The following is a 12236-nucleotide window of genomic DNA, read 5'->3' as shown; positions in this document are numbered from 1 at the left end:
AGGCTCAGTACTTGGATAGAAATGACACTGGAAGTTGCATTGATAAAATTTTGCAAAACCAGTGACTTATTCGTTGCAAATACCATTTTTCAACAACATTAACTGCCCTATACACATGAACCTCACCTTATGGAAAATACAGGAATCAAATCTACTACATCTGTGGAGCAAGACGATGAAGCTTAATACCATCAGTCAGACCAAGGCCGGGGCAACTGTGAAACAGACCACCGGTTACTCATGCTGCTGTTGTTAAGTGCTATACAGTTGGTTCCGACTCATAGCAACCCTGTCTAGGAACAACTGATGGGTTCTGAACGACTGACCTTGAGGTTAGCAGTCCAGTACTTATCCTACAGCGCCACACCAGGGCTTCATGGGTTCAAGTTGAAACTGGAAGATAATTAAAATAAATCCACAATAGCCAAAACATGACCTTGTGTAGAGCCCACCTAACTATAGAGACCATCTCAAGAATAGATTTGACATACTGAAAACTAAATAACCAAAGTCCAGTAAAGTTGTGGGATGACATCATGGACATCATACATAAAGAAAGCTAAAGGTCATTAAAAGAGCAGTAAAGAAATGGATGTCAGAAAAGATTCTAAAGCTTTCTCTTGAACAAAGAGTACCTAAAATAAATGAAAGAAATGATGAAGCAAAATGCAGAACAGATGTCAAAAGTGTTATCAAGACAAAATGGACAGACTGTTTTAAGTTAGAAAACCAAAAGGGAAGAATATGTTTGGCATTTCTCAAGCTGAAAGAACTGAAGAAAAAAATCAAGCCTCAAGTGTTAATACTAAAGGATTCTATGGGCAAAATATTGAACAATTCAGGAACATCAAAAGAAGACGGAAGGAAAACAGAGTCACTACACCAAAAAGAACTGGTCAACACTCAACCATTTCAGTAGGCAGAGGTCAAGAGCCAGTGGTATTGAAGCAAGAAGTCTAACCTACATTGAAAGCACTGGTGAAAAACAAAGACCCCAGGAATTGTTAGAATACCAATTAAGATGTTTCAACAAACAGATGCAATGCTGAATTTGCTCATTTGTCTATGCCGAGAAATTTTAAAGGCAGACACCTGGCCATCCAACTGGAAGAGATCCACATGATCCAACAGAATGGAGAAATTATCTAACAATATCATTATCACCATATACAGGTAGATTTTTGAAGATAACTCGAAAATTGTTGCCACAATAAACCAATAAGGAACTGCCAAACACTCAAGATGGATTCAGAAAAGAATATAGAATGAGGGATATGTTGTGATGTCAAATAGGTCTTGGCTGAAAGCAGAAAATGCCAGAAAAGTGTTTATACCTATGTTGATTGACTACATAAAGGGATTCAACTGTGTGGATCATTACAAAGAAGGATCAAATGATACTTAATTGTATTCATGCAGAACCTGTACATACACCATGTGAAGGTCATTTAAACAGAACAGGATTAATATCTGGAAAAGATTGTTGTCATGGTTATATTCTTTCACCATACTTAATTCAATCTGTATGCTCAGCAAATAATCCAAGAAGCTGAATTATATGAAGAATACAGCATCAGGATTGGAGGAAGACTCATTTAATAACATGTAATATGCAAATGACACACTTCATTTTACTGCACTTCACTTTCCTGCACCACACGCATACTGTGCAGGCAGACCTCATTATATTATGCTTCATTTTGCAGATGGAGTCCTGGTGTTGCACTGTACAATCAGCACTGGACTGCTCACCATAAGGTTGACAGTTCAAACCCAGCAGCCACTCAGTCCTCAAGACCCTACATTGGGTCACTATGAGTTGGAACCAACTCAACGGCACTTAACAACAACTTTGCAAATACTGTACAGAGTATAGTACAAGCATATTGCATTTTAATTTTACTGCATATCACTGTATTGTATTTTGCAGATACTGTGTTTTTTACAAATGGAAGGCTTGTGACAATACTTTATCAAGCAAATCTATCAGCACTATTTTTCCAATAAGATGTGTTCACTTTGTGTCTGCCACATTTTGGTAATTCTTACAATATTTCAAACTTTTTTACAATGCTATGGAATCCTAGACTGTTAACTGCAAGGTCAGCAGCTGAAATCTACAAGTTGCTCCTCAGAAACCCTATATAGGGTCACTATGAATTAGAACTGACTCTATGGAACTTAACAAAAACAACACTACACACTTGGAGTCCCGGTATGTCACTGTAGGATAAGCACTGACTGCTAACCACAAGATCAGCAGTTCAAACCCAACAACCACTCCTTGGAAACCATATACAGGGTCACTAGGAGTTAAAAGCAACTCAACGGCACTTAACTACAATACCAATTACAAACTTACTGGCTTAAAGTATAGTGTAAACATAACATGTATTCCTGTGACTTGCTTTACTGCAGTGCTCTGGAACCAAACCTGCAATCTCTCTGAGGCACACCTTCAGAGCTAACTGCTCCATAGGGGTTTCAGAAGATCACCAGGCCTGTCGGAGGTGCCTCTGGGTGGGTTTGAACTGCCAACTTTTTGACTAAAAAATTATAATGGGAGGCTCTTCTTTTTCCTGTCCAATTTTGACTCTTCATTATCCTTCAAAACTCAACTTAAGTACTCCCCACTGGAAAGTCCCCTGTATCTCGCTCCTCAGTGTATCTCGGAGCTCGATATGCTACCCTTCATGCCAACCCATTCTGCCCTCACCTGTACCATCCCACTGTGGGGTCAATTCAGACTCACAGTGCCCCTCACAGAACTGCCCTTTCTCCCTCGAAGCAGCTGGTAGGTTCAAACTGCTACCTTTTCAGTTCAAAGCTGAGCACTTGAAACACTACACTACTAGGACTCCTTACCACCCCATCATGGTGGTGATGGCTGTGTGCCATGGAGTCAGTTCCAACTCACAGCAACCCTGTATAGGGTTTCCAAGGCTGTAAATCTTTACAGAGGCAGAAAGCCTCATTTTTCTCCAGCAGAGCAGCTGTTAGATTCAATACCTCTCTTGTAATTATCAAAACTTGTTTGGCCTTCTGCATTGAACTGACTCCCAGAGGACAGGGACAGTATTTCTCCCCTTTTAGGGAGAAAGTATACCAATGAAGAGCATGCATTCATGAGCCAGACTGTCTAGGTTTGAACCCCAGTTCTACCACTTGGTTGCAGTGTGACCTCGGGAAATTGCCCAACCTCTCCCTACTTTGAATGTTCACATCTGTAAAATGGGAAATAAAAATCACCTGGGATTATTAGAAGTGGCAGGAAAAGTCATATACAATAAGGGAGTTTTGAGTTGTTGTTACATGCCGTGGAGTCAGTTCTGGCTCACAGCGACCCTGTACGTGGCTTCCGAAGCTTTAAATCTCTGCAGGAGTAGTCTCATCTTTCTCCCACAGAACGGCTGGTGGGCTTGAACTACCAACTTTGTGGTTCGCGGCCCAATGCTTACTGTATGGCGCCACCTGGTATGGCTAGGGTTTCCAAGGAGCAGCTGGTAAGCTTGAACCACCAAGCTTGCAGTTCAAACGGCTTTGCAGTCTGGCACATTAACCCACAGCTCCACACCAGGCCTCTATACACAGGGACAATATGGGTCAAAACTGATTCGATGGCACCTAACAACAACGTATAAAGAACCTCTGGGTTCAAACCCCCCAATCACTCCCTGGAAACCCTGTATAGGGTTGCTATGAGTCAGAATTGACCTAAAACAACTGGCACTTAACAAGTCACAGTGTAACTATTCTGTAATTCTGTACTATAATTATATTATCTTTTAAAACCTTTTTCTAAATTTGCGAGATTAAGATCCCTCTTCTAAAGAAAATGGCCCATGTCCCTCAACCTGATTGCTATGCTATCTCAGAACCATACACATTCATCTTCTATATGAGTGACACCGTGTACTATAAACAAGACAAACTTTGAAGTAGAGCATCTTGGGCCCAAATGCCAGTTCTACTTGTAATAGGTATCTTAGAGTAGCAGGTCTATTAATCGCCCCACGTTAGCAACAATTGTCTTAGGATGTCCAGTCAGTTCCCTCTCATAGCGGCCCTGTATGGGGTTTCCAAGAAGTGAATGGTGGGTTTGAACCACAGACCTTCTGGTTAGCACTCCACTGCTAATCCTACAGCACCACACCAATAATAGCAATAATGTAATCTAGCAGGTTGGCATGGTGACTACTACTAAGTAACTACAATAATAAAAAATGAAATAGCTACCATATATGACACTAAATAAAATGGTAGTTTTTAGCATTACACCATTTTCAAGTCTTTAGAGTTGATTATCTAAAGATATTTAAAAGGCTCACTTTTATATACCTACTGATACTCTTAAACATGTCCCTCTACAGCAGGCAAAATGATGAAAACTTCATAGATATTACCAAATATCTTAATGCAATGAGTTACTAGGCCTGGGGACACCATGGTCAACTGACATAACATAGTCATCCTACTTGGGTGAGTAGCATCTGAGATCTTAAAAGTTCATAAGCAACCATCTAAGGTGCAGCTATTGGCCTTTCCGTGCGTAGAAGAAAGAAGAGTGACGAGAAGTGAATATGCCTGGAATATGTCTGGAATCAATTAGTCCAATAGTATAACAGAACATATGAACATCAGTCTCCATAACTCTGAGACTCGAACTAGATGGTGTCCAGCTACCACTACCAACTGATTTGAAAGGGATCACGTTAGGTCCTGCATAGAGCGGGAGAAAATGCGGAATGGAACTCAAAATTATTATAAACTAAAAAAAAAAAGACTGCTTATTCATTAGAAAGAGACTGAAGAAACCTGAGACTATGGCCCAGACCACCCTTCAAGTCTACAAGGGAACTCACTCATGGTCCAATTTTCAGGCAAGCAGTAGATAAGTGCATAGAGGGAAGAGCAACAATAGTAAGGCAAGCTCAGCACAGAAGGCTAACCATTCAAAATCAAAACGGCAACATTTACCCAAGGACAAAGTTGAGAAGGGATGGGAAGGTGGGTAGAACCACAGGGAGGAAGTTGGATAACTTATTGTTTCAAGAGAGGATTGCAATCATTAAGCTGAAACAAAGTGTATGATTTGTTTAATGTAAACTGATGATCTTGCCTATAAACCTTCGCTCAATTTACAATAAAATGTTTAAACAAAACAAAACCATGTCCCTGAAGAAGGGCATCTGGTTAGTAGAGAATCCGTGACAAAGAGAAAGCTGCTCCACAAGAAGGACTGACGTGGTGGCTCAAACAGCCATGATGGGAAGACCGCACAGCACTGGGCAGTGCTGCATTCTGCTGGACATCCGGTCACCGAAGCAGAATCCACTCAACATCAAACCACAATTTAAGTCAATCATACATAGAAAAAAAAAAAGGGCAAAACACACACACAGCAATGGCCTCCTTGCCTTTCGAGACCAAGGTTTCCCCAGGCCACACCTTCTACTATGGGATACCTACAGGTGCTGAACAACTGATGTCAGTGCTGTACAAAGGTAGTGATCAGATCCCATCCACCTGACACCCACTATGCCACTCCCTAGGTGTTTAAATGACTAGGTTACAAAATGGGTCACCATGAATTGATGGCAGCTAAAAATAGGTTACAATCTTGACTAGCAACTTACTCATAAAGAAGCATACATGGGGATCATGAAGCCAACTCCTTTACAATGCAATCATTAATAAAAGCGTAGTGGTTACGAATCGGGCTGCGAACCTCAGGGACAGCAGTTCGAAACTACCAGCTGTTCCACAGGAAAAAGAGGCGGCTTTCAGCTCCCGTAAAGATTTACAGCCTTGGAAACCCTGTAGAGGGTCGCTATGAGTCGGAACTGACTCCACGGCACAGAACAACAATTCACATTACACTCTTGTTAAGTGCCACTGAGTCCACTCAAGCTCAGAAGCAGAAAGTCTCATCTTTCTCCTTGGACCACCAACCTTGTGGTCTCAAACCATCAACCTTGTGGTTCCCAGTCCAGTGCTTACTTACAGAGTCACCATGCTCCCACATTATCCTCTATTAACTGCCAAGTAAAATTAAACCTGAATATAAAAGTGTTTAGTTAGCTCTGTCAACAACAAAACTCTGTCCAATGGTCAAAAGACCCGTAAGGGGAAGAATTGCGTGTCTTACTTATTTCCTAGAAGCTGGCATATAGATTATTGCTGTTTTGTGCCACCAAGTCGCCTCTTGTTCTCATTCATAGTGACCCTATATAACAGAGTAGAACTGCCCCACAGGGTGTTCATAAACTGCAATCTTTATAGGCTGCAACTTCGAACCCTGGCATAGATTTAAAAATCCACCGTCATCAAATCTATTCCAACTCACAGCGGCCCTGCACAGCGTTTCCGAGATGGTAAATCTTCACTGGAGCAGACAGCCTCATCTTTCTCCCAAGGCGCAGCTGGTGGATTTGAATCACCGACTTAACAATTAGCAGTCCAGTGCTTATCCTACAGCACCACACTAGGAGTCCTGGAATATAGATTGCTGTTGTTGTTGTTAAGTACTACCGAGTGCGTTCCAATCCATAGTGACCCTATATAGGGTCTCCGAGGAGTGTCTGGTGAATTTGAACAGCCAACCTTGTGACACAAACTGACCTTATGTTCAAGTGCTTTTCCTACAGCAATCCATTGAAAGGATAAAATGAAGGAATACCGGTCTTCATCAATCACTATATATTAAATGTCATACAAAGGAATTCTCTAGTGAATAAACCAATCCAAATAAGAAAACTGAGATGCAGTTTAATTCTTCTGCCACTATATTATACATGATTTTGTTGTTGTCAAGTCGATTTCGACTCATAATGACCCTTTATTGGGTTTCCAAGAAGCAGCTGGTAGCCGACCTTGAAGTTATCAGTCCAGTGTTTGTTCTCCAGCATCACACCAGGACTCCTATATACTATTATGTTGTTGTTGTTGTTGTGAAGTGCCGTCGAGTCGATTCCGACCCATAGCGACCTGTATAGGGTTTCCGAGGAGCTGATGGTGAGTTTGAAACATCTACCCTGCAATTCAAACGGCTTTGCAGTATGGCACATTAACCCACAGCACCACGCCAGGACTCCAATGTTGTTGTTAAGTGCCATCATAGCCACTCTGTATAGGGTTTCCAAAGAGTGGCTGGTGGATTTGAACTGCCAGCCTTTCAGTTCAAACCACCCTGCGGTCCAGTGCCTATCCTATAACGCCACACCAGGAGTCCTATACTACTATATACTATGTGATGTTCCTCAGCATTATTGGTCTAAGTTTTACCCACATGGCTTGTAAATCCCATGAGGCTACAAGAGCAATGCCTTAGGTCCTCTTCATATGCCCAGGATCTAACACACTAGCCATACCCACTCCAAACCCATTGCCCCTGAGTTGAATCTGACTCAATTTCAACTTATAGCAAGCCTGAAGGACACAGAATGGCTTTAAGGTTTCCAAGGCTGTCAATGTTCCGTGAAGCAGACTGCCACATCTGTCTCCCACAGAGTGACTGGTGGGTTCAAACGGTCATCTTTCTGATTGGCAGCCAGGCTAAACACTACCCCCACCAGGGTTCCTACACTACCTACACATCTGTATCACAGAAGATGAGATGTCATGCATCCTTTTCTCTCTTCAACACTAACTTTTCAGTGAGCTAAAGTGGTAGCCCCTGAGAAGAGTTCTGGCACTGGCAGGACCACTCACCGTGGGCAAGAACTGAAGGAGATAAAGATTCAGACCGTTTCATCTTTGAGAGTTGAGTCTATCGCAGTAGCCAGTTAAGACTCGGAAAGAACTGCAGTGTCAAAGAAAGTAAAAGCTTACTTAACAAGCAGATGAGAGTAAACAAATTGAAGGGAATATTGTTAAGTGTCTGTGGTTCTGGGAAATTTAGAAAGCATCTTCAGAAGAGGTGGCTTCTGAGCTGGATCCAGAAGGATGAACAGGTTTCCAAGCACTACCAAGAAAAAGGCGAGAGCAGTGTGCCAGAAAGCAGTGACCTGAGTACCGAAAGGAAACTGTTCTGATTGTGCTATCAACTAAGTGCCCCGGCAAATCACAAAACCTCTCCGTTTCTACACCTACAAACCGACAAAAGCCTGGTCCCGCTGTATAAATGCGATCTATAGAATCGGAGCTGTGAAGTGACGCTGCCTAAATTCAAATCTTGCTTGACCTTGACTTGGGTAATTGTTCTGTACCTAAACTCCCCCACTTCAGAATCTATCTCAGTGTCGCTGGGGTAAACAATCCACGTCAATCGTGTAGCACCCAAAAACCCACTACCAAACAGTCAATTCCAACGCATAGCAACCTTATAGGGCAGGGCAGAACTGTCCCATAGAGTTTCGAAGGCTGTAATCTTCAGGACGCAGACTAACACAGCGTTCTCCTGCTGCGTTCGAACCATCAACCTTTAAGTTCGCTGTCTAGCGCTTTGACCACCGCGTCACCAGAGATCCATTATCCGCTTAGCGCCGAGCCTGGCTAATAGTTTCGTCCTCAGCAAATGAGTGCTCACCACTGTCATGAGGAGCTGTTGTTCTAAGATAGGCAAACACCAGGAGCAAGGGTTGTGGCAGCCTGGGTTCCAGGGCCCTACCAGTTCTGAGACATCCCCGGAACGATGGGGCGCAGTGTCACCAGGGTCTGCACGCGTCTCCCCGCCCCAGGGAGGGGGCGCTGGCTCAGCCCCAGGGCTGGTACTGCAGAGGACAAGGGGCTCCGACCCCACTTACCATAGTGGCCAGGGGAAGGGGCGGCTCAGGTGAGCTGGCTCTCGGCTTCGGACACGTCCCGCTCGCACACTTCAGGTCATGGTCCCAGCAGGTTCGAAAAGACCCCCGCCAACGCAAAGAAAATCCCTTCCCCACCCGGGCCCCGCGGGGACCTTTTAAAAAGATCGTGGGCCCCCGGCCCGCCTCATCTGGGGCCCCCACGACAATTCATCCAGACCCGCCCGTCCCTACTCAAGGAAACTGAAAAAGCAGGAAATGAGGCTCGGAGGCCGATCAGGAGGGCAGCGGTCCGGGTCCCCCGCCCGGGCCCGACCCCCGAAGGGGAGGCTGCGGGCCCAGGCAGGGGATCCCCGTCTTCCGCAGACAGAGGCGGCGGCGGCGGGCCCGACCCCGGCCCGGAGGCTGATGGGGCGGAGGCAGAAAGGGGCCTCGGCGACGCAGCCGGGCGTCCGGATTAAGGAAGAGGCCCAAGGGCCCGCGCTGTGCTCGCTACTTGAGCCCACAGAGCAGCTGCTGCCGCCGCCCCCCAGAGCATCCCTACGCGCGCCCGCCTGCCTCGGAGTCGCCGCTAGCGCCGCGCCACAGCCCCCGACCAACAGCCCAACGCGCCGGAAGTGGCGAGCGCCCGGCGCGGCCCTAGAGCGCGGCCGCCGGCTGCGGCGCTGGAACCGGACCAATCCGGAATCGAGCGGGGGGAGGGGAGCGATGGGCGGGGCCGCACCTGACGGCTCCAGCTTCGCCCCGCCCTTGCGCCCATCTCCCCTCCACGCGGGCTGGCGGCCATCTTGGTAAAGGGAGCCAGAGCTGCCATTTTAGTAAAGAGTCGGTTTCTCTTTCGCTTTGTTCACTCATTCATTCCAAAAACCTTTTGCTAGTGTCTGTTTGCTTACCTAGAACCTGGCTACATGAAGGTGCTAGAACTACCGCAATAAACAAAATCTCTGTAGACTTTGCCCTCAAGAAGGTGATAGTCAACAAAAGCAAATGAGAAAAATTGTAAGCAAAACTGAAAGCTGAGATTTAAAACAAAACAAAAAAAGCAAAGGCACATAGAAAATGAAGAGGAGGAATAGAAGTGTAAATTAAGATCTGAAGGCTTAAATAAGGCAGTTGCAGAAAGTGTGATCAAAGTTGAAGGTTCTGAGGCAAGCGGTAAAGCTGACAGGGATTCCTGTTCCTATACTCCAGTTCATTTTATTTGTGAAAGAGCTAATTTTACGAAACAACCCCAAGCACCAGAGAGTGTACCCTACTGTGTACCTACTGCATAGATTAAAGCGCTGGTTTTCAGACTTGAGCCTTGTCAACAGGAACTGAGTCAGTAATAAAATTACCCAATTGGAAGAGTTTTAACTTGAGAAGATTCGACGATGAGGTAGCCTCATGGGGAAATTGGAAAGCTACTTCCTCCAGGGTTAGCAGTGGCTGGCTTTTACTGACAAAATGGTAAAGCAAACGCAGTTTATTTATGTTGTTGTTAAATGCCGTGAAGGTGAGGCTTCAATTGTGTGGCTCTGTGGGTTAATGCGCTGGCCTGCAAAGTCGGTTTGAACGGCAAGGTCGGCGGCTCGAACTCACCAGCCGCTCCTCAGAAACCTCAGAAAGCCGCTCCTCAGAACCCACTTGATGACACTTAACAACAGAGTTTCTGAGGCTGTAATCTACGGGAGCGGAAAACCTCTCATTTCCCCAGAGGAGCGGGTGGTGGACCCCACCTACAACCTTGAAGTTTGGAGTTCATTGGTTACCCTACAGAGTCACCATGCTCCTATTTATGATAGTTGTTTTGTTAAGTGCTGTCGAGTCGTTTCCAACCCATAGAGAGCCTGTATAGGGTTTCCAAGGAGCCGAGTTTGCAGCCCAGCCCATTAACCCACATCACCACACCAGGACTCTATGATTGGCATATTCAATTTAATGTTGAAATGCTGTCAAGATTTCATTGGTTAAGGAGAGATATCAGAATCACATTGGTTAATGAGGTGGCCTAATTTACAGGAATCAACCCCCATAAGGAGCTCTGGTAGCGTAATAGTTACAAATCACACTGCTAACTCAAGGATCTCTGGTAGCGTAGTGGTTACAAATTGGGCTGCGAACCGCAAGGTCCGCAGTTCGAAACTACCAGCTACTCCGCGGGAGAAAGATGAGGCGATCTGCTCCCGTAAAGATTTACAGCCTCGGAAACCCTGTTCAGGGTCGCTATGGGTCGAAACCGACTCGACGGCACTTAACAACAACAACCTCAAGGTCAATATTTCGAAACTACCAGCTGTTTTGCAGGAGAAAGATGAGACTTTCTGCTCCTGTAAAGATTTACAGCCTCGGAAACCCTGTATAGGGTAGCTATGAGTCGGAACCGACTCCACGGCACATAACCCCCACCCCCAGCCCCATATGCTGTCTAAAGAAAGTACCTGAAATGAACAAATTATTGATTTTGCAGAATTCTATCGTGTGATCTCTAGCATCATTTCTATCACCAAGGCCATATTTTCCAACTACTGATCCTTCTTCTTTGCTCCCAACCTTTGCACTCCAATCACTGGTAATGATCAATACATCTTGATTCCATGTTTGATCAATTTCAGATTGAAGAAGTTGGTAGAATTCTTCTATTTCATCCTCACTGGCTTTAGTGGTTGGTGCATAAATTTGAATAATGGGGGTATTAACTGGTCTTCCCTGTAGGCGCATGGATATTATCCTATCACAGACAGCGTTGAACTTCATGACTGATCTGGATATGTTGTTTTTGACAATGAATGCAAGACCATTCCTCTTCAATTTGTCATTCCCAACATAGTAAACCATGTGGTTGTCAGAATCAAAATGGTCAATACCAGTCCATTTCAACTCACTAATGTCTAAGATATCGATGTTTATGAGTTCCATTTCATTGTTGACAATTTCCAATTTTCCTATATTCATAATTCGTACATTCCATGTTCCAATTATTAATGGATATTTAGACAACAAAAGAGACGACTATACACATGGGCCTCATCAGATGGAATACATAGAAATAAAACTGACTACATCTATGGAAAGAGACAATGGAAAAACTCCATATCATCAGTAAAACAAGGCCAGGGGCAAGATTTGGAACAGACCATCAATTGCTCATATGCAAATTCAAACTGAAGCTGAAGAAAATGAAAATAAGTTCATGTAAGCGAAAATAAGACCTTGAATATATCCCACCTGAATTTAGAGATCATCTGAAGAACAGATTTGATACATTAAAGACTAAAGACCACTAAAGTTGTGGGATGACATCAAGAACATCATATAGGTAGAAAGCAAACAGTACTTAAGAAGACAAGAAAGAAGGAATAGGTCAAAACGGATGTCAGAAGAGACACTGAAACTTGCTCCCCAGTGTAGAGATGCTAAAGCACATGGAAGAAATGAGGAGGTCCAAGAGCTGAACAGAAAATTTCAAAGATCAGCTCAAGAAGATAAAGCCAAATATTACAACAAAATGTGCAA

At 44.3% G+C, this 12236-nt stretch overlaps 1 pseudogene; it reads left to right on the top strand.

Moving 5' to 3' along the window:
- The first annotated feature begins 8999 nt into the window (after positions 1–8999).
- The window catches only part of LOC102812894, a 75193-nt pseudogene continuing 71956 nt past the window's right edge, over positions 9000–12236 (top strand).

This window comes from Chrysochloris asiatica, unplaced genomic scaffold, assembly GCF_000296735.1.
Source record: "Chrysochloris asiatica unplaced genomic scaffold, ChrAsi1.0 scaffold00440, whole genome shotgun sequence".
Taxonomy (NCBI): domain Eukaryota; kingdom Metazoa; phylum Chordata; class Mammalia; order Afrosoricida; family Chrysochloridae; genus Chrysochloris; species Chrysochloris asiatica.
This window is presented reverse-complemented; position numbering and strand designations above follow the sequence as displayed.